The 7,198-nt window shown below is 37.4% G+C and overlaps 1 long non-coding RNA gene and 1 pseudogene across 1 annotated transcript; both read left to right on the top strand.

Moving 5' to 3' along the window:
• Positions 1–1,181: 1,181 nt before the first annotated feature.
• On the top strand, positions 1,182–1,840 carry LOC130506276 (uncharacterized). Its single transcript, XR_008941956.1, has 3 exons — positions 1,182–1,321; positions 1,582–1,702; positions 1,799–1,840. It is a non-coding gene; the product is annotated as an uncharacterized LOC130506276 (long non-coding RNA).
• A 1,281-nt stretch (positions 1,841–3,121) lies between these two features.
• LOC130506277 (glyceraldehyde-3-phosphate dehydrogenase GAPB, chloroplastic-like) lies at positions 3,122–5,380 on the top strand (annotated as a pseudogene).
• Positions 5,381–7,198: the final 1,818 nt, after the last annotated feature.

A 7,198-nucleotide genomic window follows, 5' to 3' on the forward strand; every position in this document is an offset into this window, starting at 1 on the left:
TAAATGTACTCGGTAAGTAACCCATAAGGGACAAATAGTCCTAACCTGCAGGGCTCGGGGCATTAAAAAAAAAATTGTTAATTAACTCTATTGGACCAGCACGTCTAGGACAACTCCTATCAAGCCAGGTGTCTATAAGTGAGCCTTTATGTCGTTGCCACACAGCCCGAGATAAGCCTGCCACAAAAATGCTTTATCTTACTCGGAGTCTTTATCTTCCCCACATGGCTCTGAAGGCCCGTGATACTCGGTTCTAATACCTCTTTATGTGTAAGACTCAGCTTGGTCGATCGGAGTAGGTCATAGCCAGATTTAAATGAATACACTCTTGATTTTGTGTGGTTCCAAACATATCCATCCAGAGCTATGGAGCGATATCAGGAGTGTATTCAGTATCATTTGGGTGAAAGAATTCTCGTAAAAAGTGTATATCCCACTCTGTGGTATTATTCGTAATAAAGAACTAAAAAAGAAGTTGGGTCTAGGTGGTCAAGCAACTGAATCCGAAAACCCATAACTCACTCCGAACCCTCGTACCTCGACCCGTATCAATTTTTTTCCGTAAGCCGGATATTGGTAGAAGTTTTGTGGCCATGATACTACGCCAGCCATATGACGGTGAGTATATTTATCGATTTTTCAAAGGAGAAGTTCCTTTAAGAACAGGTGCCAATAAATAATTTGGGTAATGAATTAGTTTTTCACAATTGTTTTTGCAAAAAATGCTATATTTGAAGTTATGAAGATCTCGAAAATCTAGTCCTCATATATTCTTAGAGATATATATCTCGTCTCATGTTATCGAATGCAAGCATATGCCATAAATGTAGCAGTGACGTAACAATGTAATTACATTAAAAATAATAGCAGAATTCTATGAGAGATTTTGCTTTAATAGTATAGATCATTTTTAAATTTTCTACATAATCTTTTATATTTTAAAAACTCAATTTACTATTTTTTCCACTATACAAAGTCAAAACTTATCCAAAATGATCAAAAGTATCAAAAATTTTATTTGGAACAAAAAAAATATCTATTTTTTCCAGTCCTCCTAATATTTTTTTGGTGATAAAAAACTTAAAAAAGGATTCATCCTACGGTATTTCTCATTATTTATCATATTTGGGTAAACTGTATTATTAATTAAATTATGAGCTTAAATTATTACCACTGAACATAGATATCATCGAAGGTCCTCCAAGCTCACAAAACAGCTCCGAGAGGATCCAAGTTTCTTTCTCATTCGTTCCATCGATGGCGGCTCTTTCGACATCTCTCTCTCTTCCCAGGAATACTCAACAACTCCACCCTCCATCTGGTATGCATCCCAATTTGAGATTCTATCGTTTATTTGAATCCATCCACGTTACAGCTCTGATTTAGTGCTGTGTCGAGGTCACACGAATCTCAGGAACCCGATTGTTTTTCCTACTGTGATTTCTATTTTTTTTTTTTGCCCCAAATCGAATTAACTCTCAGTTTTAGAGTTGGCAGTGACGAGCGTATGAATTATTTTTTTGTAACGTGATTATATTTTTCATTTCGTATTGTAAAAGTGAGATCTCGATTTCATGCTAGGCTTTCTCTGAAGCCAGTTGCTCGTCGTGTCAACGTTTCTTTCGGTCTGAATCCTTCTAAAAAAGCTCCAGTTTTCTGCTCCCAGAAGCAAAAGGATCCTAACCATCCAATCAGCATACAGGTTTCACATTTTTTACCTTTTTTGGGATCTGGTGAGTCGTTACCAATCTTTTGATAAAAATTGATAGTCACCGTTTGTGCAATGTCTATCTTGCAGAGATGATGACAGTTCAGGAAGCACTGGCCTATTTGTGGAGGGTTCATTTGGGCGGGCTCATAGTCGGTGCTCTTGGATGTGTGTGCACCACAGGTTATATATTCTCTTTCACATGGTTTGTTTAGTTGAGATCCCTCTTACAGTTAGCTCAATGTGGTGATGATGTGCAATTCGAACATATTATTTCAGATCAGCAAGGCTATAGCTGGAGCAGACCGAAAGGATCTCATGAGGAAATGCCTAAGTTCATTTATGATGAGGAAAAAGCTTTGGAGGTGACTTGATAACAAATCATTTTTTTTTCTCTTTGTTGATTACTTATTAACAGCACTGTGTATTTGCAGAAAAACTCGCAAGGTATTGGCTGACAAGATTGCTCAGCTCAACTCTGCTATCGACGATGTGTCCTCTCAGCTAAAATCAGAAGACACCCCTAATGGTGCAGCTCTAAGCACCGATGAAGTCGAGGCTACAGCCTGAAATAATCTCTCATCTGTTTTTAGGATGCTGAAAAAATTGTGGGTCATTGTTACTTCTTGTTGTTTGCTGTGTCTGTGTAATTTTGTCTAAAACTTTTCCTCCATCTTCAAACCACTACCATTGTCCTGTCTGTTTTTTCTTTCCATTAGACTATGTTGAACGATTTATCATCATCATTTCAGATTCCTTACACTAAATGTGACACCTGTGATGACTATTAATCAATGGCTCACACAAATCTTATCCTCAATTGTATCTTACCTATGTAGTAACCACATATTCATTTGCTTCACTATCAACCACAGGTTGCTTTTTATCAAAATCAAAGATGTGAGGATGCATGTATAATATGCCACTGCTCAAAATTTTTTTGATTAGCATCCTTAGCCTTTTATCTTCTTGTTTTCACTTGCAACTATGGCCACACATTCAGCTCTTGCCGTCTCCAGAATCCCTGTCAAACCGAGGCAGCAGTCTAAGAGTGCCATTCACTCTTTCCCAGCTCAATGTTCCTCCAAGGTAATCTTCCTTCTACCTAGCACATAATACCCTCTGTACGTGTGTGTTACGGTTTGTTTATCTCTTCTCTCTTGTTCCTAAACCACACAGAGGCTAGAAGTGGCTGCATTCTCCGGCCTGCGAGTCAGCAACAACGGTGGGGAGCATCTTTCTTTGATGCCAGCTGCACAAATCACCCCCAAAGGTGACTGATTGATCCAGTAAACTTTATTGTTAATGTGCATATATAATGATGATGATGATGAGTTGTGCAATATTATTAGGCTGTGGGAACATCCACTCCTGTTAGAGGAGAGACAGTGGCAAAACTGAAGGTTGCCATCAATGGGTTTGGAAGGATTGGTAGGAACTTCCTCAGGTGTTGGCACGGCCGCAAGGACTCTCCTCTCGAAGTTGTTGTGCTTAACGACAGTGGTGGTGTCAAGAACGTAAGCTGTTAATAATATTTTAGCATATTTGATCTCTCTATTTTGACCTTGTTGAAATTATTGTAGGCATCCCACTTGCCAAGTATGACTCCATGCTTGGAACCTTCAAGGCCGATGTGAAAATAGTCGACAATGAAACTATCAGCGTTGATGGCAAGCTCATCAAAGTCGTCTCAAACAGAGATCCTCTTAAGCTTCCATGGGCTGAGCTCGGCATTGACATTGTCATCGAGGTGAATGTTCTATCTTAAAGCTGCAAATGACATGATCTGCATGCAAAGGAACGTAATTAATCGAAAGATATTTTTATAATATCAGGGAACAGGAGTGTTTGTTGATGGGCCAGGAGCAGGGAAGCACATCCAAGCTGGAGCCTCGAAAGTGATCATCACAGCACCAGCTAAAGGTGCTGATATCCCAACCTATGTTGTGGGAGTCAATGAACAAGACTATTCTCATGAAGTTGCTAACATCATTAGGTAAATGCTTAAACAAACTAAGACCATTAATTAGTTGTTAGAGTATTCATGTTTCATTTTCGGTTGTCTTGGCAGCAATGCATCTTGCACCACCAACTGTTTGGCTCCCTTTGCGAAAGTTTTGGATGAAGAATTTGGTACACTACCTTTTCTCTACTATCATTACATGTTGACAATGGTTTCTTAGCTTACTCAATTGCAGGAATCGTCAAGGGGACAATGACAACGACACACTCTTACACCGAGACCAAGTAAATATCATTTGAACATCTTTGTGTGTATTAGTAAAACCGTAGATGATTAGATTTTTTCATTGTTGATTAAGTTTTGGTCTCGGTTGTATTACAAGAATACATTCATCCAAACAATGGTAAACAATGTTTTACAATGTTTCAGAGGCTCCTAGATGCATCACACAGGGACCTAAGGCGTGCAAGAGCCGCAGCACTGAACATTGTACCTACTAGCACAGGTGCCAGCAAAGGCGGTGTCGTTGGTGGCTCCCCCAGCTGAAGGGTAAACTCAACGGCATTGCACTCCGTGTGCCGACCCCAAACGTCTCTGTGGTTGACCTTGTTATAAACGTTGAGAAGAAAGGTTTGACAGCTGAAGACGTTAACGACGCCTTCAGAAAAGCGGCCGCTGGACCGCTCAAGGGCGTTTTAGACGTCTGCGACACGCCACTTGTCTCTTGTGACTTCAGGTGCTCTGATGTCTCAACCACCATTGATTCGTCCCTCACAATGGTCATGGGTGATGATATGGTCAAGGTGGTCGCCTGGTACGACAACGAGTGGGGTTACAGGTACAAAGATAATTCATTCATAACATTAAGCAATTATATGATTTACATTTATATTTTTTTCCCTTTTGCCTTAACTTCAACGTTTTTCTTCAGAAAGGAATTCACGAGTTTTCTATTTTTCAAACAAAATTCTTTTGTGAAATGTGATTTTTTAATTAGTACTTCACTATAACGTAATTTGGCACTTTTTAGAATTTTGATTTTCTTTTAATTAATTTTCTTTAACCTTATAGATATAGCATGATCTTCATATTTTAACCAAAATATTGTTTTTTCAGATGATACACCATTTTACATACTTTTATTGCTGGTTTTCATTAAAATGCACGAAAGAATGTCTCCTAAGAAACTTCATTTCTTGCCTATGTAATGGTGTATCATCTTTTCAGTTACAAAAAAAAGAAATTTTCCTAAGAAGTTCTTTTACCTGCTTAACATTTTTATATAAAAGTTATGTTTCTACATGTAATTAGAGTTTTAAACATTTAATGACCAAATTGTCATATATAATTAAATGATGCAGCCAAAGAGTAGTGGATTTGGCTCACCTTGTGGCTGCCAAGTGGCCGGGAGAGGTTGCTGCTGGAAGCGGAGACCCTTTGGAAGATTTCTGCAAGACAAACCCAGCCGACGAGGAATGCAAAGTCTATGAAGCTTGATTCCAATCTTTTTCTCCAAACTGTTTCCAAGCAATTTGGTTTATCTTCCAGTGACAATTTATCGATATCATATAATCCATACCTCTTAAAACTCAATCATGTATTTGGTTTTCTTTATTTTTACTATTATATCAAGAGGCGATGTAATACCCATTCCTTTTCATTGCCTCATGAGCGATCTCGAGGATATACTATAATTTCTCTAATTTCAATGTTATGTGCGAAGAAAATGCCTTTAAACTACCGATTAATTGTGATGAGATTTTGAAAATTAGGAGATCGAGTTGAAAGAAAAACTACTGAATATGGTAGAATAGCAGTTGGCTAGTGGTAAAACATTGACCCTGGTTTTATTTTGTTTCTACTTAAATTTTGAAGAAAAAAAACTTACGCCATAGGATTATTAACAAAGGTTGGTCTTGAACTCGTTGCAAAATCCATATTGGCAAAATATTATGCATGTTTTTTTTCTTTACATGCAATTTTTATTATTAAATATGTAAAAAAATCACCAAGTATACTTTGATAAATTGAATTTATTGGGATCAAGAAATTTGGAAAACAATTATAAGGTTTTTTCCAAAAATCTATAAATATTATTCAGTTTCTAGTTGAGTAGAGTATTGTTGTCAAAAAAAAAAAAGAAATCAGTTTAAAATATATCTTTTGAAATCTACTATTATATAAAATAATTTAAACAGAGATTTTTTTAGGTATTTTAGTTACTGTGCAAATTAAACAATGATTTCTAATTCTCCATTCTCACAAATAATCCAAACGCTCACAAAAATTCATATATTTGTGTGCAGGCATTTGTTTTATGTGGATTTATGCTTCATCCCTTATGTTGTGTTCAACTTCAGAATAACTGCAACCATCCTGACCTTTTTGTGGGGCAAATAAACGGTTCATTGTATGTCAGTGTGCCTTCTTACAAACCCTATGAATTTATTATGTTTTACTAATCTGTCTAAATATTTTTTTTCTTGACAGATCTTCCCCTACTATTAAATACCCTTTATACTTAAAGTAGTATATCATCAAAGAAGACTAAAACAAACTTCCTCAAGAATTTTTGAAACACCTCATTCATCAAAGTTTAAAAGATAACCGGTGCATTCGTCAAGCTAAACGGCATAACTAAAAATTCGTAATGACCCTCGTGAGTTTGAAAAGCTGTCTTCTCCACATCAGCTTCCTTCATTCTGATTTGATGATATCCTAAACGCAAATCCAATTTAGAGAACCATTTTTCTCCGTTCAACTCATCTAGTAGCGATCAATTACAAGAATCGGGTATTTGTCTGGTATCGTCGCTCTGTTGAAAGCTCTGTAATCAACGCAAACTTCCATGAGTTATCCTGTTTTTTGACTAATAACACCAGACTTGAATACGGACTGTGACTAGGACGAATAGATTCCCATTGCCAGCATTTCTTGTACACTTTTTTCCATCACATCCTTAATGTGCTTGTGGGTATCTATATGGCCGAAAGCTTACAGGACCCAATCCTGGTTGCAAGGTGATTCCACTCTCTGCCACGAATCGGAGGCAACTCAGTTGGCTCTTTAAACACATGCTCAAATTGTTCCGACACTAGCTGTAAGTCAACATGAATCCCGTCGTTTGTCTGTAAAGATCGTAATGACTTTGGTGGATTGAGTAAAGACGGATCTCCAGTTAATTTCACTTTTTTCTTGATACCAAAACTCATACTTATGTTTTTCTCAATCGATTTGGCAACTTGCCTAACATCCTTAGCCCAATGCATCCCCAGAATTGCATCAATAGCTCCCAATTCTAGAACGATGAATTCAGTTGTGAAAGTGACTTCTTGTACTGTAATCTGAACGTTTTGTATACTCCAATTCCATTAACAGATACGCATGTGCTCAACAACACTTCCATCTCATGATGTTCGTCCACCTTAAGTTCCATTCGCCTTACCAACACTTCCATGATGAACGTTTTTCATAACCTACGCTCACTGTACCAATTTGTTAAGAATTGAAGAATACATTCATGAAGA

Source organism: Raphanus sativus, unplaced genomic scaffold (genome assembly GCF_000801105.2).
Source record: "Raphanus sativus cultivar WK10039 unplaced genomic scaffold, ASM80110v3 Scaffold3069, whole genome shotgun sequence".
NCBI classification, from domain to species: Eukaryota; Viridiplantae; Streptophyta; class Magnoliopsida; order Brassicales; family Brassicaceae; genus Raphanus; species Raphanus sativus.